At 33.5% G+C, this 24,607-nt stretch overlaps 1 pseudogene; it reads left to right on the forward strand.

Annotated features, from left to right (window-relative positions):
- The first annotated feature begins 14,933 nt into the window (after positions 1-14,933).
- LOC149177684 (uncharacterized) lies at positions 14,934-23,508 on the forward strand (annotated as a pseudogene).
- Positions 23,509-24,607: the final 1,099 nt, after the last annotated feature.

Raw genomic sequence — 24,607 nt, forward strand, 5'->3', positions numbered from 1 at the left:
AGCTGCACTTATGAAACAGTTGAAATTTCCACCACTCATTCACCCTCAAACTGTTGAAGTGATTGAGAAGAAAAATGAAGAAGAGCTTATGGACTTGGTCCTTAAGCTAAATGACCAATTAAAACAGACATGGCATGAATTAGAGAAAGTAGTATTGTCAAGGCAGAGTGAGTCGACCACGTAGCCCCAGACTATAGTGCCTATAGTTTCAACAGTAGTCCCTTCTACATTTACATCATCTTTAGCACCAAATATTCCTTTGGAAACAATTGCACCCATATAAGTAACAGGTACATCATAGACAGGTAAACCAACACAAAGTACAAAATACTTGATTAATTCCATGGAGGAGATGAAGCTCCAAGTCACAAAGCTACAGAAAGTGAAAGAGAAATTCAGTACATTGGAGCAGAAATATAACGTATCAAAAATCAATTTTGTAGAAGAGATGAGGAAAAACAAAGGCTTAACCCAATAGATTAGAGCACTAGAGAAAGACCTTACATTTGAAAGCCCTTGACAAAGATTAGGAGGATATTGTGGACCAATATCATTGATTCCATCAATGACATTTGGTCATCCATTCAAATTATTTTTGAACAAATTGATTTGGTTAAACCTGCTCTTGAAGAAGTTCAAAGGACCATAGAGGAATTGGGTAGAAAGCCTAAAGAGGCAATCCAGTTAATCAATTTTCTAAACAGTAGAAATAGGCCATAGTTGGAGAAATTAAACATTGAGGATAGGACTGCTACCATCCTCGAAATAAAGAAAGTATTGAACAAAAGGAATCTAATGCAAGGCCTGGAATGCAAATGTCAAAGTATGCAGGAAGATATACATGAGTTCATGGAGAAATTTGGCATCTTACAAAGTAAAGGACTCCTAAGTCCTTTAGTCATCAATGACAAGATAATGGTTCAGATAGACTACATCAACAAATTACATCAACAAGCTAACCATCACGCCAGTTCATCTGCAGTCAAGGCATTGCCCATAGGGAAAGTTCTCTATGATGGTTTGGAGAACCTTTTTTACATTGAACATGAAATGAAACACCTATTCCCAGTGAAACCCAATTTTGTGAAATATACTGAAGTAGATGAGATCTACAGGAAGCTGACAAGGACCAGAATACCAAAAGATGACTGGTGGACCAACATGATTGACATCCTATAAATTACCATGACTTAAGTGAGGTAAAGAAGAATAATTACCACAGTAAATTTTGGTAAAAAGGGTGAAAAATGGTGAACAGATAAAGAGCATCTGATACAAGTGAAAGAGTATCAGTGAAAATATAAAATTAGATGTCCAGCACAGAGTTACTATCACGACAACAAGTGCACATTCATAGAACCTGCCTCCAGCTCCTTCAACAAAAACAGGGACAACAACAATCAGTTCACATTTTATTTCTACATTTGAGACCATATGTCTCTATATTCATGTAAAAGATATTCAGTTTTCCTAGAATATATCTCTCTTAGTTAGGAGATATTTTGATGTAAACATTTGTATAAATACTTCCTCATTCGAAGTATTAGGGGTGGATTCTTAAACATTTCTGTAGACAATGTACTTTTGGAATTGAAGTATTTTTGAACAAATTTTGTATGGCTGGCTGGAACAAAGTAATAAAGCAAAGGACTTTTACAGGATACTTGTGTTAGATGAGAAACAAATAAGTATTCTATATCTTTTGTTTTTATAGTTTTTCTGGTTTAATAAATATTCATATGTGTTTCCTATCTGAATGATAAAGGAAAAGTTATATTTCAGAAAGATCTTTACTGCATTCTATTTTGAAAATTGTTTATATTCTTAATGTTTTCATGCAGGTTATTATAGGTAGGGAATTCTTAATTTCTCCATGCTTTCATAATTTATCACTGTGACCATTTAACAAAAAATACATAATTTCTTTTTGTTAATGAGCACTCACTTTCCCTCGTCTTGGACCCTGTTGAAGGATTCTTATTTGCCATTCCTCCCTGTTCAAGACCATTTCACCCATTTGAAGCTATCATTTTCATTTTGTTTGGCTATCTTGCCCTGTGAAATTTCTCCTTTGTTAAATCAACCAGATCCAGTTTAGCCATCATTCAGTTGACTCCATAGCCCAATGGCCTGAAATACCTTGTTCTATCCATCTGCTCTCGAATTCCATCACCAAACAAAATCAAAACCCCCCAAGCTTTCATAACTAGCCTAATATCTCACAAAACAAAGCTAAATAATAAAGAGAGAGCCCTCTCTGAGTACAGATTGGCTAGATTCTATACTTAAAAGATTGGTTTGTGGTTACCTCAGAGTGTCCCTTCTTTTGATAACTTCTAAGGGAAAATCTAAGTGATAACAATGGGCACAGAGGTGGCTCTGCCTAGGAGGAAATTAGTTGACTCTAGTTGTAAAGGACAGAGTGGGCCTGATTGTTGTTTACTATGTATGGAGGCGATGGATGGCCAGACTCATCTATTTCTTTGATTCTCCTTAGAAAAATCATTTTGGAATGGTGTATTTAATATGTTGCAATTACAGGCAGATTATAACTACTCTTTTGTGGTTGATTGTATTCGAGACTAGATTATTGAATATAAAACATTTGGACCACTTCCAATATACATTGGTGTATCGACCCAAAGAATTCATTATTGTCTTGAGCTCCTTTGTTGTGATACATCCACCTCCATCCTTGTCAAAAAGGCTAAAATCCTCCCTGAACTTAGACATAACCTCCATCCCATATTCCTTTAGTAGATAAAACCCTTCTCTCATTTTTTGACCATGCCAATCTACCCTCCATCCCATATTTTCTCATGATCCTTGTGTAAACCACCATTTCATTCAAGGAAGGGGATTTTGATGTGTAATCTAACCATATTTGTTAGATACTTCCCCCTTTTCTTTCTTGTGGTTTCTTGATTATTCATTCATTGCCAAACACTATACCACTAGTTCTAAGAATCTTGTGGACACTATCACCACAATAAATGTATATTTTATTTTAGAGGAGACAAGAATTGTATATTTCCCTTTGGGACACTCCAAAAATATTTTGATGCACCTTTGTGACCTTTATGACTTTATGACCTTAATTCCCATTCCATGTTCATCCATGTGGACACACTTTATGATGTTCTAGAACAACCTAATGTCCTTGTCAACTTCCTCTCATCTTCCTTGCCGTGTTTTCTAGGACGTGTATCCAACAAGAAATTTGGGAGATGAATTCCATCAATGTAGAAAATCAATTTGGTTTCAAGTCATTTACTTAGGGTTCCCACTAGCATAGTGCCACCATATCATCCACCCAATCCCTAAATTGGGGTCTATTGCTATTTCAATTAATTATTAGATGATCATGGTGGGCCATAATTCCAAGTTAAATATTATGACTCTTCATAGGATATTATTGGAGATACTTGAGAAGACATCTTTTTGGCTAAAGGGTTAAGGGAGGATTTTGACTTCAATATCGAACCATCAACCATCTCCTCAACATTTGTCCCATCAACCATATCCTCAACATATCAAACCAACAATCAAGAAGACAACTGAGGTGAAGCATGGGAATCCTCTCTCACCCACGTTTTTTAGGATATATATCAATCTATGGATGCCTCTACACTCCACCAACTATGCATCAATAAAATTTTGGGTTTCCCCACTGCTCTCCAAGATGGATAGATGTTGTCCTTGCATTGTGCCTTTGGTTGCCAAAATTGCAAAAATTGGGATTTTCCATGTCAAATTTTTAATTCAAGATTGACCATGCATTGGAAGGCCATTAACACAATATTATGACATAAAAAATGAATAATTGACACAATACCAAATACAATACGTATATTGAGTTTTATCTCACAAGGTATATAGATGCTAATAGAGCAAGTTCACACGAAGAGAGAAAGGCAATGCCATGATAAATTGTTCAATTTGTAATTAGGAGAATTATCTTGGATAAGGGAGAAGTAACATTTATTTTCTTTCTCATATACAAAGGAAAAATTATAAAGCAATGTCAAATGCCTTTCGTGAAGAAATGTTGTTGTAAAGGGTGTTAGAAAGCTGGAATTGTAGGCAAAACCCTCACACCATACCAGATTATGTTAACCATGTCCAGTGATCTCAAATTTCATGAGCATGTTCAATGAGTGACCATAAATGAGGGTTGTCAAAGTGGCTAATAATCATAGTTTATCATGGATGATTGTCATCATGCATAACATCCATGGTCCAATTCATTTGTTTTGTGCCCAATGTTGGTGAATCATTGTATTGCATCATGGTAGCATATATTGCCTTTTTCAAAGAAAAAATATATTGAAAATAAATTAAGTGAAGTCTCATGCAAATGTTCAATATTTTTGTGTTGTGAGTGGTTTCCATATTATATGTATCATATATCTATAATCACTTGTTTCAAGCCTAATTTAAGAAATAAGGGAAGAGGTGCAAGCCCTTTCCATAAGGACTCCAACCAAATCCTCTTCTTGTAGAAAATTTTCAAATGTTAGCCCATAAATCAACCACATGCCCTTGTTTCTCTACTTTGGAAACCCTTGGATGTATCTGACAATGAACTCCTCCCAACCACTACTTTAACCATCTATTGGATGCCTTTGATTGGTATGTGTAAATTATTTTGATTGATTCCTGGAGAGGTGTAAAATCTAATTTTGCATTGACATGATACAAACACCAAATTTAACCTGTGGTAGCCAAAATTTCAGCCTTACAACTCTCTCATCCAATATTAGATACTTCACTAATTAGTTGATGGGTAATGTACTTAACAATATATTAAATATTAGAAGAATTCATATTAATTGAAAAAATAAGAATAATATTTAATATTAAGTTATAATGCAGGTAATTGCCAATTTGACATATTCTCTGCCTTGGAAAGTGAATAGTCAGCTTGACTTAATGGCCAATGTTAGTTTTAAAATAATTAAGATAATTTTTTTTAAGAGAACTCACATAGATCTATAAGTGCTGAGATTATAAACATGATGCAAAATTTTCTTCAAAAGTTCACATTGTTAAAGAGGTTTTCACTTATAGAAATATGATCCCATTCCTCCTTGATAGATCCAAGGTTAGTACATTTGCACCAATATAATAAATGTGTTTCTCTTTTATATTATTAAATTAGGTTGCTTCAATAATCATGTCCATCTTGTTAAGGGGAGATTGTCTTAAAGTGTTGTCATAAGTAGTGTGATAGAACTAACAATGTGAATCTATATCTATATATTTTCTTAAACATGTGAAAAGGTAATCCCTAATTTATCTATGTCCATGATAGTGAAAATATCTTTGTTATAGTGGTAGCTCAATTATTTTTCATAATAGTATGATAGCTCAAATATTTGTCATGTTAGTATGAGTAGTGGAACCTTGTGGTCATTGTATTATGTTTAGTGGATATAGTAATAGATGGTGTAATTTAAATTTTTATTTTAGACTACATTTACATCACAATGTGATACTCTATAATTGTCCCAAAACTTAGCAGTGAAGACATGAAAAGTAACTAGATGTATTCAAAAAAAAATTAATGCTTATAATTGTGTCTTTGAATAATATTTATAGTGATAGGTAAATTGGGTAGCATTGACTTACTTTTACAATTCACATAGATATCATCATAACTCATTGGTTTTGATACCTTGATTATTTGAAAATAAATGCTAGTTAAATTAGGTAGTATTGACTTAGTTTTGCAATACATATAGATAAGAACATAACTCATTGGTTTTGATACCTTAATTACTTGAAAATAATAAAAATTATGGTATGTAATTGAATCTATGAATTTAAAAAGTTTGATAAACATTTTCATATAATTCCAAATTATTAACTTTAATTACTACGTAATTTACATTTATACTTTCAAATATATACCTACAATATTTATAGAGAAAATAAGGAAAATAAAACAAAATAAGATTTAATCATATTGTCCTAACCAAAGGTTTCATGATATTAAAGTATTAAATTCATAATTATTTGTCAATAATTTTTCATGAAATTAAATTATTAAATTCATAATTATTTACCAATAATTTTTTTAAGGGCAACATTATAAAAATTGACTCATACTCCATCAATACCATATCGTAGGATATAAAATTGTTTTTTTTTTTAATTTTTAATTTTTTTATTTTATTTTATATCTAGTGGAATCGGGAACAATGGTGGTATTGTACTTGCATTACACAGGGTCAAATCCCATCAATTGCCACTATAACCGCTAGGAGGAACTGCCCAGGCCGCAAGAACAACCCTCAGGTTAAGACGAGACTTGAATCCGTGACCTGCACAACAGCACGAACGACTTAGCAGACCATCCCCTGGCCACGAGACCAAACCCCTACAGGCAAAAGGTCAGTGGGCTTGTCCCAGGCAAGTCACTCCTTGCGACTAGTCAACACCCTCGCTCAAGTTTGAGTACAAGACCTCACTGTCTTTATGAGTCCAACTTTACCAACCAGCTGCCTCCATTGACCTTGTAATTTTTTTTTAATTAACTATTTCTTTGATTTAAATTTTATATCAATAAAATTATTCATAAATAAGCCCAATTTAAATTTAGTATGTACTTAATAATTCAAAAATTATGTAAATTTGATATTTAATGACATCTACTTATAGTGTTGATAAATATAAATTTGATATTTAATAATATCGACTTTCAATGAATTATATTCGATAAATATATGTTTTTAATTAAGTAAAACATAATTAGTTCAGTTATTATAGAAAATATACAAATCAAGTGTTTCGGAAATTACGGTTAAATTGAAGGTCGAAGGTGTGGTAACCTATGGTTTTACTGTGAGAGCACCCATGTCTAGACTCCCATATATATATATATATATATATATATATATATATATATATATATATATATATATATATATATATATGTAATTTGCTATATATTGAATCTGTAATTTGTAATAGAATAGGGCATGATACAAAATTGAAGGTCGAAGGTGTGGTATCCTGTGGTTTTATTGTGAGAGCACCCACATCTGGACTCTTGAAAAAATTTTGGCAGATTTGTAATTTGTATTCATAAGTATCTACAGGAACAGGGAACGTTACAAGGAACAAAGAGGGTTTCAAGCAACAAAGAGGGTTTCAAGAAGCAGAGGAATTTTCTCTTGGAAAAGCAATTGAAGGTTGAAGGTGTGGTATTCCTGTGAGAGAAGAGTTTAACCTGTGGTTTTTCTGTGAGAGCACCCACGGCTAGACTCCTGAACAAATTTTGGAAGATTTGTAATTTGTATTCATAAGTATATACAACAACATGGAACATTACAAGGAACAGAGAGGGTTTCAAGGAATAGAGGAATTTTCTCTCGGAAAAGCTTGAGAAATGTTTACAACTGTATTTGATTCACGAAGATGGTGACAGTGCCATTAGGCATGTTTATTGTGCATAATATTCTCCTGGAGTGTGGTGATGCTAAGCTTGTGTCGGAATGAATTCCCTCTCTACAATATTCTAGGGATCTATAAATATGCACAGGGGATGGTGGTGGCCTGTGTCAGGAGTATCATAATTTATGCACGAAAGGAGGGCCTTGTTTGCCCCATTACAATGGAGGGTTTGTCGAGAAAATGGAGAGACAAACACTAATGTTTGAGAGCTACGAGATGAGTGTTTGAGAGTCGCTTAGGGTTTGAGAGCTGCGAGACTAGGGTTTATGTGATGATCACTAAGGCCATGAGGCCCAACAGTTATAACCCTTACTAGCATTTAGGTAGCAGATCACATACTCATTTATTCGTGGGTGGCAAGAGATAGATATTAGGACCCTCATTCTTAGGAAAAGTGGGAGACATGGGCACCGATTGAGTGGGAAACAATAGGAAACAATGGGCTAGGCTATCTTAAAATGGAAACTGTCTGGCTTAAAATGGAAACAAGCCAGATGAAACCACTAAATTTTTTCTGGTGTAGAGTCCAAAGATCATTTTGGCACCAAATTGTTTAGTTTTTATATGTTGGGGCTTTCATTGTTATTTTGCAAAGGAACTAGAAGCTGATCAACTAGAATTTTCAAGGAAGATAGAAAAGGGTTTCTTTTCCATAGGTATTCTCCTTTCAATTTGATGTAATTTCCTTGCATAGCTGTAGGAATTGGTATAGCTGTAGGCATTGGGATTATTTTCATGGTATAGCTGTAGGAATTGGGATTATTTTCATGGTATATTTGGCTTTGTGAGTATATTTTAACGTGTTTTCCAGCTAGGGAAAGTACTTTTGAATTATGCCAAGTGCATGCACGTGGAACCCCAACCTAATTTGAATTAATTGGTCTCTAGTAGAGTCTATATATTGCATTCATGTTCATCAATAACATATTATTATATTTTATTAGAAATTTGAATTGTCTCTATCATTCATTATTCAATTTCTTAGTAGTTTTATTCTCTCTTGTTTCTTGTTTTGCAGGTAAATATCTAGTATTTTTTTCACACTAATATCTTTCTATTATGATTAAAATCCAATATGCCTTTTACTTTGAGCTTTATATAAGCGTAGATCCACTTTGCATAGGGTAATTCAGATTCTATTATAGTTTTATCTTGGCTAGGCAACTCATCTTGGTACCCTTTCCTAAAGTCTTGCATTATTATGATTTGAATCTAATATCCTTCAAGGAAGTTTTGTTCAAGAATTCTTATTTTTATTTTTCTCATGTAGTTCACTCTTGGAACCATTTCCAAGAAGCTCATATGAATTGACTATCCCAACCTTAGACGAATCAAGTAATGATTTGTTACTAGATGTATCTATCCTTTTAGCATGGTGTATTTTTATGGAGGAGATTTTCCTCATTTTATTTGTAGATAATATGTGTTTTTTAACCTCTCAACGAATCTTTATCTTTGAAAATCATTGGTACCATTAGGTCTTTGTTGCAATTTCTTCTGAATTTCAGATAGATTTTCTAGCAACAATGCATTCAATTCTAACTATCTTTCTCTCTCTTGGATTATCCTTTCATTATCTATCATGTGGCTTTAGAGTATTTCTTTTAGGATCCTCACTATTTTTGCAAGATATAGGAGCATTTCTACTTTAGGTTCCTCACCATTTCTGCAAGATTTATGGGTTTTTCTACATTCATCCTCTCTTGATATTCCTCACATTTTACACGGGAGGTTTCTTCAAGAGGACATGATACCATATTGGGTTTTTCTTGTGATGTTGCTTCCACTTTTTTCACCCAATTATATTTTCCTTTTTAGTGTTGTAATGCAAAAAATTCAATCATTAGTTGTAAATTGGCATCACAATTAATAATGGAGTATAACCTTTTATATGCAATCGTGTCTTATAAGATGATAGTGTTGCACCCTAACCCAACACACAACATTATAACAATCCTAGTTCCTTTGGGTGTGTTTTGAGAAATGAGGTCATCCTTTTATGAAAATTCATGCTCCATTGGCTCATTGTTATATATTTCAACTTTTGTGAAGAAAATGGCCACATTGTGTCACTTGATATCTACCATTCTAGGAGATGCACTGGGATGATCTTTTGCTTGGATATGTGATCATGTGTTTAGCACTAGACTCTAATTCTTTAGCATGAAATAGGTCCATATCACACACAACGTTCTTTTACCAGCAAGATAAAATCACATATAATATGGAAATTATCTTTCTCAACAATATAGGGAATGGTCCTAGCTCTAACATTGCCTATATAAGTTTCCTTAACCTAGTGCCCTTTATTATCCTCAAGTTCATGGGTACACTTCCCAATATAAATTGTGGCATTTTAATCCTTGTTTATAGAGGTGTGTTATGGAAATATGATTGATTCTCCTCTGAACATCTCAAATCTCCACAAATCTGTGCATAGGTATAATACCAAGCCATGATATTTGTAGCATGGGTCTTTGAGAAGTATGAGGAATGAAATTGGCATTATGGGTTAGGTAATGAGATAAATTTGTAACCTATGCATCCATGTATGACCATAACCTACCATAGAGGTTTTGAAATGTTCATATGTTATGTAAAACAACTCGGCATGGTTCACAAGGGCTTAACGAGTGGATTGGTTTAATCGCACACCAACATTTACTCATGAATTGATGAGACCAGATGTCATGGGTATCCATTGCATTGGCATTCATTGGAATTCACTTATTCCATGGGTGGTTAACTATATTGGAGGGTTAAACATAATTCTAGGTTTTTCTACCCTCTCTGCCACCAATACTCTCCATTATTTTATGTCTTTTCGTTTTCCCAGCATATTTCAGGGTTCTTTATTGCATATTGGTGCTCTTCTAAGGGAGCACACCATATCGCTTCATCTACCATAATAATTCATTGGACTCCAATTCATAGTTTCGATGCGTGCTTAATATTCAATGCTTTTCAAATGTTGATTTCGTAGTTTAATATAAAGTGATGATAATTTATTTAAATAATTTATATACTACGTAGCATACTCCCTACTACTCATCCACTAGCATACTCCCTACTTGAGATTCAAGGGGATGTTGGGGTACATTGCACTTACTAGTTCATTAGGACCTATAATTTGGTCATCATTATACGTTATTCCATATATCATTATGCAAACATATTGTCACTTCTAAATAAATACTACACATTCCATATCATTTCGAAAATTTTGTATTTTGTAGGGCTTTCTTTTTTTACTGAGTATTGATTACATGTGGCCATGACTTAAAACTAGTTGTAGGATGAAATGGGTAACTCCAATCCATAAATTCATGCTACCTCATGCAATTCCTAGATTGAGTATGCACTTAGTGGCTACTTTGTATTAGTTAATGGTCATTTTTTTATCTCTCCTCCCCTTGTTATTTGAATTTTAGTCCTATTTTGGAGTTTAAAAAAAATTAACTAGATAATATTGTGCATGTGAGAGTTATTATTCAGTTACAGTTGATCTGTAACTCCACCAATTTTCATTCACTCCATTTTTAGGATATTTTTCTAATTTTTGGTTTGTGAGTATAATCTAACGTGTTTTCCAACTAGGGAAAGTAATTTTGAATTATACTAAGTGCATGCACATGGAACCCCAACCTAATTTGCATTAATTGGTCTCTAGCAGAGTCTATATATTGCATTCATGTCCATCAATAACATATTATTAGATTTTATTAGAAATTTCAATTGTCTCTCTCGTTCATTAGTCAATTTCTTAGTGGTTTTATTCTCTCTTGTTTCTTGTTTTGCAAGTAACTATCTAGTATTTTTTCACACTTATATCTTTCTATTGTGATTAAAATCCAATATGCATTTTACTTTGAGCTTGATATAAGTGTAGATTCACCTTGCATAGGGTAATTCAGATTCTATTATAGTTTGATCTTGGCTAAGCAACTCATCTTGGTACCCTTTCCTAAAGTCTATTGTGATTTGAATCCTTTCTCCTTCAAGGAAGTTTTGTATTTCTTCTTCCATGGCTTCTACAAATATTTTTTACTCCTATATTATTGATAATAGTAGTTGGAATTTTTTTCATATCATCTATAACCTTGAACTCATCAAATTTTATCTGATCTTGGTAGGACTGAGATAGTTCATTGAGAAATTGTTTAATTTTCACTTTCTCATCCCTAATATATGGCACATAGTGATAGTAATTCCAAAACTAATAGGAAATTTCTTCCAAGTGATATTCCTCTCACAAATTCATTTTATGATGTGTCTTCCCATTGTATGGAAGCCCTTCTAGTTATGTGGAATATTTTCACTATGGCATTCATATTCCTCTAATGTTCAAAAACAAGAAAGTATTTCTTTAATCTCAATAATCAAACATTTGTATTTTTGCATTTATTTTTTCACCATAGAAGTTGGGTGGCTTGGCCTTTTTGAAATATAGATGCAACATAGTACAAGAATGCTTATTTTTTATTTTTCTTATGTAATTCACTCTTGGAACCATTTCCAAGAAGCTCACATGAATTGGCTATCCGAACCTTAGATGAATGAAATAATGATTTTTTACTAGAGGTATCTATCCTTTTACCATGGTGTATTTTATAGAGGTGATTTTCCTCATTTTATTTGTATATAATATGCATTTTTTAACCTCTCAATGAATCTTTATCTTTGAAATTAATCATTGGTATAATTAGGTCTTTGTTGCAATTGCTTCTGAATTTCAGATAGATTTTCTAGCAACAATGCATTCAATTCTAACTGTCTTTCTCTCTCTTAGATTATCCTTGCATTATCTATCATGTAGCTTTAGAGTATTTCTTTTAGGATCCTCACTATTTCTGTAAGATTTAGGAGTGTTCATACTTTAGGGTGCTCACCATTTCTGCAAGATTTAGGGTTTTTTCTACATTCATCCTCTCTTGATATTCCTCAAATTTGACATGGGTGGTTTCTTCAAGAGTACATCATACCATATTGGGTTTCTCTTGTGATGTTGCTTCCACTTTTTTCACTTAATTATATTTTATTTTTAGTGTTGTAATGCAAAAAATTCAATCATTAGTTGTAAATTAGCATCACAACTAAAATTAATAATGGAGTATAACCTTTTATATGCAATTGTGTCTTATAACATGATAGTGTTGCACCCTAACCCAACATACAATATTGTAACAATCCTAGTTCCTTTGGGTATGTTTTGAGAAATGAGGTCATCATTTTATGAAAATGCATGCCCCATTGGCTCATTGTTATATATTTTAACTTTTGTGAAATAAATGGCTACATTGTGTCACCTGATATCTACCATTCTAGGAGATGCACTGGGATGACCTTTTTCTTAGATATGTGATCATGTGTTTGGCAATAGACTCTAATTCTTTAGCATGAAATAGGTCCATATGAAACACAACTTGTTTTTACCAGCAGGATAAAATCACATATAATATGGAAATTATATTTCTTGACAATATCAGGAATGGTCCTAACTCTAGCATTGCCTATATAAGTTTCCTTAATCTAGTGCCCTTTATTATCCCCAGGTTCATGGGTACACTTCCCAATATAAACTGTGTCATTTTAATCCTTGGTTCTAGAGGAGTGTTATGGAAATATGATTGATTCTCCACTAAACATCTCAAATCTCCACAAATCGGCTGATAGGTATAACACCAAGCCATGATATTTGTAGCTTGGGTCTTTAAGAAGTATGAGGCATGAAATTGGCTTTATGGGTTAGGTCATGAGATGAATTTGTAACCTATGCATCCATGTATGACCATAACCTACCATAGAGTTTGTGAAACCTTCATATGTTATGTAAAACAATTCGGCATGGTTGACGAGTGGATTGATTTAATCCCATACCAACATTTACTCATGAATTGATGAAACCATATCTTATGGGCATTCACTGCATTGGCATTCATTGTAGTTCACTTATTCAATGGGTGGTTAACTATATTGGAGGGTTAAACATAATTCTGGGTTTTTATACCCTCTCTGCCACCAACACTCTTCATTATTTTATGTCTTTTCTTTTTCCAAGCATATTTCAGGGTACATTATTGCATTATCTATTTCTTAGTGAAAGATTCCTTTCTATCTTAATCACAATGTGTTGATCTTCTATATTTGAATGCATAGTTACATATATGGAACTCAACAGTCGATGCTCTATATTTTGGATTCAAATATTTTTACCAGTGTTTATGATATTATGACAAAATTCGTCCTGTGTTAGATGTTTTGTTATACTTGAGTTGTATTTCTCTTCCCATCATCATATTATAACAATTTAATGTTCGATAGATCACTAACTATCCTGCCTTTGAAAACACTTGTTCATATCAACGAGTCTTTGAAAATTTTAATTGATATCCTTAAATATTGATTCCATTCCCAATGGATTCACATGCTCCCCTACCACCATCTTTTTAAACCAGAAGATCTAGCCCTTGTATTTATTAAAAACTAGTTGTTGTAGTGCCTCTCTAGGTTGGAAGGGTTAGCTACTAATCAGAAATGTTAGTTTCATGTTACCTTGGTAATTTTATTTCATAGCCAGGAAATTTCCGAGTGATAATAGTTAGAGTAATCTAGAGTAATCCACCTAAAAAGGCTTTCGGCCAGAAGAAAATCCAGACTCCCCTACCTCAATAATTCCTTGTACTAGCATTGTTAGACCAATAACTCCAACTCTATTCTACCCTCCATGGTCAACTAAATATATGAATGTAGCAACATTAAATCCACACAGTCTAATCCTTAGCTAGCCACTATATAATCTAATCCTCATGTTTGGGGCTTTTTGAACCAGGCTACTAGCTTTGGTAATGTTGTAATCCATGGTGTTTAATATAATAGATATATGAATGTAGTGACACTAAATCCATACAGTCTAATCCTCAACTAGCCACTATACAGTCTAATCCTCATGTTTGGGGCTTTGTGAAATAAGATACAAGCTTTGGTAATGCTCTAATCCATGGTGTCTAACATAATTAGGCTGATACGCCTTCTTTTGAATCAGTCAATCATCTACCCTTTTAATGTCCATCTGACATCTGTGCAAATTTTTTTAAGTCACTCTCCACTTGACATCTGTGCCCACCTTTTAAGTCGAGGTTCTGAGAGAGTCCGTTTGAATGTTTCGTGGAATTTATGGCACTGGACATAAAACTTATGGTGCACGATTTGATTTCTTGCCAACATTATTGTGAGTTGCATTACAGTGGATATGAGGGTCTCTCAGAGAAAAACGTGTCGACAAGTCTCTGGAAGGAACCTAGAGTTTCTTATTTTAGCATTTATGTGACGGGGATTGGATTGTAAAATGAATTCATTTGTTATTTGCGTTTCATATATGGGGATTTTCAGTGCAGAGTGATCTTCCACTAATGAGTTTCATAAAAATGGGGAGGATGGAAACCTATGAGAGTGAGGTCTATTTACAGAATTCAGAGATGGCTATGATATCCATGCTTAGTGTAGCTTCCACTTTGTCTCTCACTGTAGCAAAACATATATGCTGCAACTCTCTGGAATCAGTGGTGTTATATCGTAGAGCCTTTAATTGTGGTCTCTAGTACCCATTTATTTGGCGATAAAGGGGTTAGATCCAAGGTCTTGATTCAGAGGAGGAAGATTAGTAGTACACGAATTGTGTGCATGGTTGAAGCACTAGAAGTCTGTGTTAAGGTTGCCACAAGTGCACCTGATAAGCTTGGGGACTGTAAATAATTTTTCCTGTCATGTTCCCTTGTTTTAGTAGAACTATTCAACCTTGCATTTCCTGTTTTCTTCTGTTTTTATTTCATCTTTATTTGTCAAACAATTTGTGGTCTACTGATGCATTTTGGGCATTTTAATGTATGGAGTAAAGCTTAATGTATTGAACACATATTTGCACAGGTCATTTTTTGGACTATAACTAATTTTGCTATCATTTTTCCCATTTTTAGCAGAATGATTCAATGTTGCATTTCCTGGCTTTTATTTCATCTTTATCTGTCAAACAATTTGTCGTCTATCAATGCATTTCAACCATTTTAATGTATGAAGTAAATCTTAATGTATTGAACACATATTTGAGTAGGTTCCTTTAGCAAGAGGGTTTTTCTCACTCTCGAGGAAAAACAGGTCCCATGCAACATGAAGTTCATTGATACTAGTAAAAAACATGACTGGTAAATTTCTAGTTCTGAGGCCCATATATTATTTTTTGTTTTCAATGTAGGCCATTTCTTTATGGCTATGGTTAAAACCGATTATGACTGTGAGACTGTGCCTATGTTTATGTGGGAAATCAAGGGGAGCTAATTTGAAGACATTGGTGCATAGGTTTTTGCATATGAATCCTAAAGGAAAAGTTCCTGTCATCAAGATTGATTATAAGTGGATTCCGGACTCTGATGTTATAACCCAAATATTAGAGGAAAAGTACCCGGAACCACCTTTAGCAACCCCACCTGAGAAGGAAACTGTGTATGTATTCTCAACTCTTTTCAATGTTACATTTTTCCATAATCTATGAGTTAATGTTGGAATTATGGATCTATTACTTCAGAAGTGAAAATGACGTCACAAATCAATTAGAAAACAACCCAAAAAATCTATGCACTATTTTTTGCTCCATAAACCAACCCAGAAATCTGCATCCATACACCAAAATATGGTTCCAGATTCCATATCTACAGATAGAGTATTATTGTGTGTAAGATCACTATAACATGATCAATATAACAACCAAGAAATGGAGCAATTCGGCTCTAATGATTTTTCTACACAACATTTATTGGGGAGGGCCAACCACTGAGTCCTTTCATATAACTGTTGTGTATTAATTTCTCCCAAGTTTGCTAAAAATGCATCTGCTCTGTCCATTTTTGCACTTGCTACTGTTTTTCTCACTGGTTACTCCTTTGGGATACTTGCATGTTATAAGATGTATTGTCATCTGCGATAGACTAATTAATTGCTCCCAAATGCTCCTTGAAATCCGAGTCTGCAATTTGTCTATTTTTTTTACTTTATCCCTCATCTGTGATACATTAATTAATTGCTATAAATTGCTCCTTGAATTTTTGATCGACAATTTCTCAATATTTTTTGGCAGCAAAACCAACTCTTTATGCAACTCGAAGTCGGATATTCCTATGATATATGGCTTTAATTCACTCTGACATTCTCTTTATCCAACTGTTATTGACATAGACATTCATGGTGCTCACTGCCCATACTTATAAACTATCTATTTGTTGTTGCATGAATTACTACCATCAAGATTTCCTCACCTTGGTTGCTTTCACAATGCCTTTCCACATAATTTTTCTGTTCGGAGGCAGGCATAGAGTGTGAGAAACTCTTCATCTATTATTCTTCAATAGCCATTTCAAATATTAACAACAGCCTCTATTATTCCTCAATAACCATTTCAAATTTTAATAGTTGGCTGCTAAGGATAGCTGCTTCCAAAGAAAGACTCATTCTTCTCCATAACATTAATTTAGGATGCCTAAAATCTGAGTCCTTTCATATACACCCTTCTGTATTAAAGTCTCCTTAATTTCCTGAAAACATTTCTACTTCATTTGGGTTTGTAACTACTACTGTTGTTCCCACCATATGCTGTTTTTGGATATTTGTAGCTTTGAAGATGCATCTTCCTATATAGATTTATTAATTGCTGAAAAGTGATCCTTAAAATTCTTGATTGGGAAATTTGTCATCATGTTTTTCCTTCAGTGTGGTTAAAGGATTTATCCTTTAGCATACCCATATCGTTTATGTTACTTGAAGGTATATATCTTATGATATATCTCTAATTCACTCTTCCATGAATTTTTTTCCAACATACGTTGCAAGAACACACAACATAGTGGGAGTGTCATTTACGAAAAGACCTCATAAGTAGAGTGTCATAGGAGCATCTATTTTATATTTATGTGTATATTTATATTATGTTTCATTTGCATTGAGAAGAGGCATGTAGAATGCTAAACTAGTTACCCGAGGGCAACCACCTTGAAGCCATCACTTGTATGCATAAGACCACAGTACATAAGACTGAATAGTTATACACCACTAAAATTTAAATTTGTAAATATATATGGCATACATATTTACAAATGCATTCCTCATATTATTTTAGCAATTTAAAAAATCTGTCGCCCTGTCTTTGCACCTTTTGGGGCAATTTCCAGTAGACCGGATTGGTGATACTCGACACTACCAACACTCCAGGGGAAAGAAAACCACCAACCCTTTTGAATGAAGATTCATTCTACTCAACCTCTCTTCATTGAATTCGTTTTCTCATGCTTCCCAACTCATTATTGTAATAAGCAATGGAATTTGTGGGAGAGTTCTCTCTATGATTTACTACGATAGCCAAAGTACCATCCAGTTGAGTAGTTTGCTGGGAAGGAGGAAATTTATTATGTTTTGAACCAACTTGCCCCTTCTCTATTTGATGTTTTCCAGCTCAATCACCACTTGATCTCACGTCATCTGGCTAGGTGGAATACTTCACTTCTCTCTCCCCTATGACCTCATTTAGCAAAAATCCCATATGATTGTTGAGCATTAATGTTGATTGAGATTTTGCAAGTTTTAGTAAGAGATTCTACTCACTCTTCTAATAAGAGTTTTCAAATACTTCCCATCCCATTGCAGAGAAAAATAGGTGATGTACTTTCATTTTAAAAGGGTTTGAAACTTACCTAGTATTTTCACTAGTATTCACAACATTTTTGGGCTTTGATTGGGAACAAATAGTGCTACCAACCAAAAATAGAGATGGTATCATCATTAAAATTATGTTTATATTAAAGAGTATATTGATTTTGTTTTTGAGCCATTTTTATATTGAGAGTTTAATAAGTTTGTAGAATTTTAATTTATTTCAATTACTAATTATTATAAAGATGGTAGAGGTTTTTATTATAAAAAAATTAAAATGACTCTACTATTTCATTTGCAGGTGCTCCGGGGAATCAGGCAAGGCAAGGCACGTGATAATGAAGAAATACTAAGAGTGTACACATTTCTATTTCAGGTACACACTACATTTATTTGATTTTATTTCAGTAAGTGGCTCTCTTGGAAATGTTTGAGCAATGGTATAAAACTTGCCTAACAGGAATTTATTATTTTATTATTAACAAGAAGAAGGATGGGTGGTTTGGTGTGCCTCCAAGAAATGATTAATTACCCAGAAAAAAGCTACTGGTAGAGACTTCTCTACAACTTCAGCTTGCTATGAAGTTGATCATAATAGTTCACTACCCAAATTAGATTCATTGGATATGAAGCTTCCTCGAGAACTATATCACCACCAATTTGGATACCAATTGTAGTAATTCTCAGGCTGCAAATAGGAGATGGAGCCAACTTGAATAGTGAAAGCCAATAGTGGAGAAGATAATTATGTAGGTCACCAATTGATTTAGAATTGGCCTATATTGTGTTGCCAGGACCTGTGTCAATTTTTCATCTTTTGCAAAACCTTCATGAAGACAAAATTTCGAATCAATTGTAAATTCAGATTCATATAAATTATTACAATTCTTTGTTATCAAGGAAGCCAATTCCAATTATAAAAGGGTATTGAAATTGTGGTTTAACAACTGTATATGAATTTAATTTCCACCATTTAATGTGATTGAAGCTTTGAATTTCTATGTTAGAGAGTAAACCCTCCTCTAGGATGGAGAAATCTAGAACATTTCTTTTCTGACTCATAATATGTCTTAAAATGAAGTTCTAACTGAGGATCCTGCATTTTCAAATGACGTGAATGCATTTTTAGAAAATATAAGTGTGTTGCCTTATTATTTTCAATGTTGCTTTCGAGAATTGTTTTTTCATTTAGATTTAAAATTACTTTGCTGTTAGCCTTAAAAATAATGGATTTTTTTTTTTATTATTCTGTTGGTATCCATAAACAACAAAGATTTAAGGTAATTAAAATCACTATTTGGGATCTTTGAATGTTGAAACTACTTTGAAAGAACATTCAAAATGATTTTATTTATTTTTTTAAATATGTTTTTATATTGTCTCTAGAGAGACAATAGTTTGAATTACGGACATATAGTCTCTATGGAGACAATATGTTTTTAATATCAACTATTGTCAATAATAAGGCAAAAATTTAATTGTCTCTAAAGATACAAAAATGAAATTGTCTCTACAAAGACAAATCAAATTGTCTCTAGAGAGACAAATGAAATTGTCTCTTAATAGACAATAATTCTTGTCTTTATAGAGACAATAATAATATGTGTTCTATATTGTCTTTATAAAGACAAATTTTTGAGACATTATATTTTCAGACACCTGCTTGAAGACAATATTTAAGATAATAGACAAGTTTCTTTTTGTCTTAAGTTAAGACAATTGACTCAAATATTATCTTAAATATTGTCTTAAAACCCCCCTACATGTAGTAGTGAAGAAGTGGGCTTGAGAACCTGGGTTGGGCCCTAACTCAAGGATACTCAGGTCACCTATAAGAAATCAAATTGAAAAGAAAAGAGTGTTTTTAATTAATCTTGAAAAGTGTTCATACATGAAACATCACAAATTGAAATGATGGGAAAGAGCCTTTCTTTGATGATGACTATATTGATCTATAGTTTTGAATCCCTCATGGGATGATAAGCCCCCTTATTTATACAAAATGTTCTTGAGGGGAAGTCTCCTTGAAGGGACGACTGCATTCTTGAGGGGGAGCCTCCTCGAAGGGAGGACTACTTCCCTCCAAAATCCCTAGAAATGTGGATATGCCTCCTTGGAGTCTTCACAACCACATTGAGGTAGTGAATGTACTTCCCTCCAAAATCCCTAGAAATGTGGATATGTCTCCTTGGAGTCTTCACAACCACACTGAGGTAGTGAATGTCCTTGAGCTAGCCAATTTTTGGTTAGCATGTAGAAGGAAACAAGCCCCATAATCTTCTCCTTTTGGACTCCTATATGATTTGAATAAGATATCGTAAATATCATGCACATTTAATACATTAGGAACACAAGATATAATAATTATCTCTTAACCCTCCTAAGAACACATTAAAATTGAAAAACACATAATCAAGTGCAAAAGGAAAGGCTAAACATTCCAAAGGATGGTGAGAAGGGCCTTAAATAATATCTATTTTGGAGGCCTCTCAACAAACTTACGTTATAACAATATTTTTTACCATGGATATTCACTGCCACTTTCAATATTAACTTGTAAATAGTAATTCTTATAATACCATAGAACAATATCATGAATTATAAACACATAATCAAGTGCAAAAGGAAAGGCTAAACATGCCAAAGGATGGTGAGAAGGGCCTTAAATAATATCTATTTTGGAGGCTTCTCAACAAACTTACATTATAACAATATTTTTTACCATGGATATTCACTGCCACTTTCAATATTAACTTGTAAATAGTAATTCTTATAATACCATAGAACAATATCATGGATTATCAATACCACATACCCAAAAACCATAACTAATTTCAGAATAAATATATTGTATAAGTATTTTATTTTAATTTTATTTTACAAGATTATTTTTAATTCAATATAAAATAAAAAAATATTATAATTAATTTTTAGCTATGTCTAAACTATTTATCACACTAAAATATATAACATATAAATAGTATCTATAAACTGAAATTTGTTTTAATGTAACCATATCAAAATTTAATTAATAAGCATATTAAAAAATAATACTTACAATAAACTTACAATATAAGATGTGGAGTTTTATCCAAGCAAGCAATTAAATAGAGTAAAGATGAAACAAATGATAAGGTAAAAAAAATATCACCATCATATATCTAAATTATATTAAAATAATTTAAACGTTTCATGGTGAAAATTTTATTTATTTTTCTTACTATTAAATTTATGAATGTAATCTCTCCGTCAAAATCTTGAATCGATACCAAGCACATAAACCTACATTTAGAAATAATTTATTTTTATAATATTTTTATGTGAGCCTAATATGGAAGAGATGTTGTAATGTCCCATTATGTCATAAAAATAAAATTTAAATATAACAATTTTAATTATTAATTAAAACATTTTGACTCAATCAAATTAGATAAAAAATAAATAATTGAAAAAATATTTAAAATAAATAATAATTATATTTAATAATTATTAACATGCCCCGATACATTTTAAATATGGATTTATGAAGTTCCAAGAATGGTCAAATCTCTCTAGGTGAAAACATTTCCTCATATTTTTTCACTTAATTAATTTGGCTAGGGAAAATAATAATTAGTTCTCCACATCACTATAAATAAACTTAATTGAAATTTTGCAAACTTTACAATTTAAAAGGAAATAAAGTTTTGAGGTAAACTTGACTGGGTCAAGCTCTAGGTATATAAGAACCCACAGTTTTCCCATTGTATTTAAGTGGAATATAACTAATTTAAAGAAAAAATATTCCAAGGTAAATTGGTTGTGCCGATAGACGTCTTCATCCAAGTATGGTAGTGATATTGTAATGTAATGTTTAACATTTTAACTCATTCAAATGACATAAAAATTAAATTAAATTAAATAAAAATACTATTGTAACGTAAATATTTTAACTCCGTCAAAATGAAACAAATAACCCTATAAATATAAAATAATAATAAAAAAAGGGCCCATGGTATTTAGAACCCATGGTATTCACCCATGGTATTAGTGCGCAATGCAGCCTATTTAAAGGGAGAGAGTAAGCCACCCTAGATTCATCTTAACTTGGGATCTACCAAGTGCCTAGAGGGATCAAATCACACAAACCTCTTTTACAGTGAGAAGAGATTTGATCTCTGGTAGATCGGGAGCTAAGACGGATCTAGGTTGGTCCTATGATCAAAATATGAGCAATGGTTTCTTTACACACTACTGTTTCTTTATATTTCATGGAAAATTGTTCTCCTCATGATCAAGGGGTATAAGCAATAATGTCTTTACATACCACTACTTCTCTATGTTTGTGATTATGTCACACCTCTGTTCACTTATACATAATCAATTTTTTTTTTAATGTACACCTAACATAATAAGCCAGCAATACATTATGGTTTCCATGTGTTTATATGTATTCCCATGTTTTTAACGAGCAACCACATACTTTATACAATCGATTATCACATCATATGTTTGTTAAACGGAACCTTGGAATTACATGAACCATACAACATTTTATGTGTTTCGACCGGGGTTGTGTGTAAGCCCTACTCTCACATCACACAAACCTAGCTATAAGTCTACAACCGCAACGTGTATTAACTTGGCGCGGCCTTTGATGGTCCGGCCGCAGCTTATACAGATGCCAACTCACCCATATCTTTAAGACATTCGTCCTTGCGGGGGCATGTGGCATGATCTGGCTCTTATGGACATGTGACACTTTGGAAACGGGAATCTCGGTTCTGATGCTTTGGGTTCCCGCCTTACTTCAACGGCTGGGATCTCATCCAGAGATCGGAGGGTTAATATGCTTTCAAGGGTTTGAGATGATATATAATCACCCGCCTACAGTCTCGGGGTTCATTTGCGTGCTAATCCTCTCGGCTCCGGTCCAACACTTCACCTCAGGGTTAATGTCATCCGCAACATTCCTTCACTCGACAAACGCATCAGAAGCTAAGAACTGCTTGTCATCCGGTCATCTCAGGTACTGGTTCTGGTTTGCCAATTTCATAGTGTTGGTTAATCGTTTGGTTTATTTGTAACAATTCCGCACTGATTAATTTTTCTGTTGCTATGGTTTGCAGCCGCGCCCTGCAACCCTTCGGATGGAACAGGGGTGGCTTCTCCCAGCGATTCAACCTTCTCAACCACAGGTGAGTTATGACTTTACTACTAGCCTGCATAACAGAGTTTCAAAGTTCAGATCTTAAGCTATGGTCATGGTTTATGGTGGATGCAGACCGCCACTCCAACGCGGGTTTCCTCTTCCCAAACGCTGAGGTATTTCCCGTAGAGGATCTTCGCGGTTTCATCCTTATTGCTGTCTGGTCTTAGTAGTAAATCGTTGTTTAAGTCATGGTTCATCGGAACCTGAGTTCTTTTCAGATGTTTATAGTTAGTTCTTTTCCGCTGTTATACTGTAACTACCATAGCGGCATACCCGAATTAGAGGGTTATCTCTGTTTGTATTTAATAGTTGCGGGTCTGGCTTCAGTGCTCAGATCTGTCAGCAAACCTTCCGAGGTTTATCCTCAACCCATATGTACATTTGATCTTCTTCTCAGGTTTTTACCGTTCAATGCTATGTATTTAGATTTTTGGTATCACAGAACTGTTTAAGACTCAATCGATTTACACATATTCATGGTACTGTGAGACTATTTAAGCCTCTGGGCGATTTACGCTTGCATCTAATATAATTTTGTCTCACATTTACTTTAATTCCGATGCAGAACATGGGGTTTATCTTAATATTATTGTTTTGCTTATTTACCTGTTTGCATTCGAATATCTAAACCCAGGTTACGATATTTGCTTCAATCTTATACTCTGTTCTCACTATGAGTCCATCGTTTTATTAGTCTGCTCGGCATGCTTTGAATGGCTGTAACCTGTGTTATATTTTCCTTCTATTACGGAAATACCGCATTGTCTGAGGTTTCTCTTGCAGCTATATGCTCAGCATTTCCTATATTTTAAAGAATGCATGTCTCGTTCAAGGTTGTGTGCACAGAATGGTATATATAAATATAACCCTTATTCGAGATTACAGGCATCAGTTTGTGTTTATATATCTGTAACCCGTATTCGATGTTACATGCACAGAACTTTATAAAAATAACTGTAACTCTCATTTGAAGCTACATGCACAGGTTTTGTTTAATATAAAAGTATATTACTTTTCTTGTTATCGATCTAAGAACTGGGTTTTTGCTATCATATCCACTTGTGACTTAAAATGTGGGTTATGAGATACAAGATGATTATCGTTCTCTGTCACATAGTTTACCGATAGCTCTGTTTATTTAGAATATTTGTCTATTCTGTTTCTGTCCTCAGCTATTACCCAGATAGCAGTAGGATTTAATATTTACCTGTCAATAGTCGCACCTAACTACGGTCAGTGCTCCTCTATTCGAAGTCAGGGGTCCTA

The sequence above is a fragment of the Pinus tabuliformis genome, chromosome 4_1 (genome assembly GCF_031772625.1).
Source record: "Pinus tabuliformis cultivar Carrire ecotype Pingquan chromosome 4_1, CPIR1, whole genome shotgun sequence".
NCBI classification, from domain to species: Eukaryota; Viridiplantae; Streptophyta; class Pinopsida; order Pinales; family Pinaceae; genus Pinus; species Pinus tabuliformis.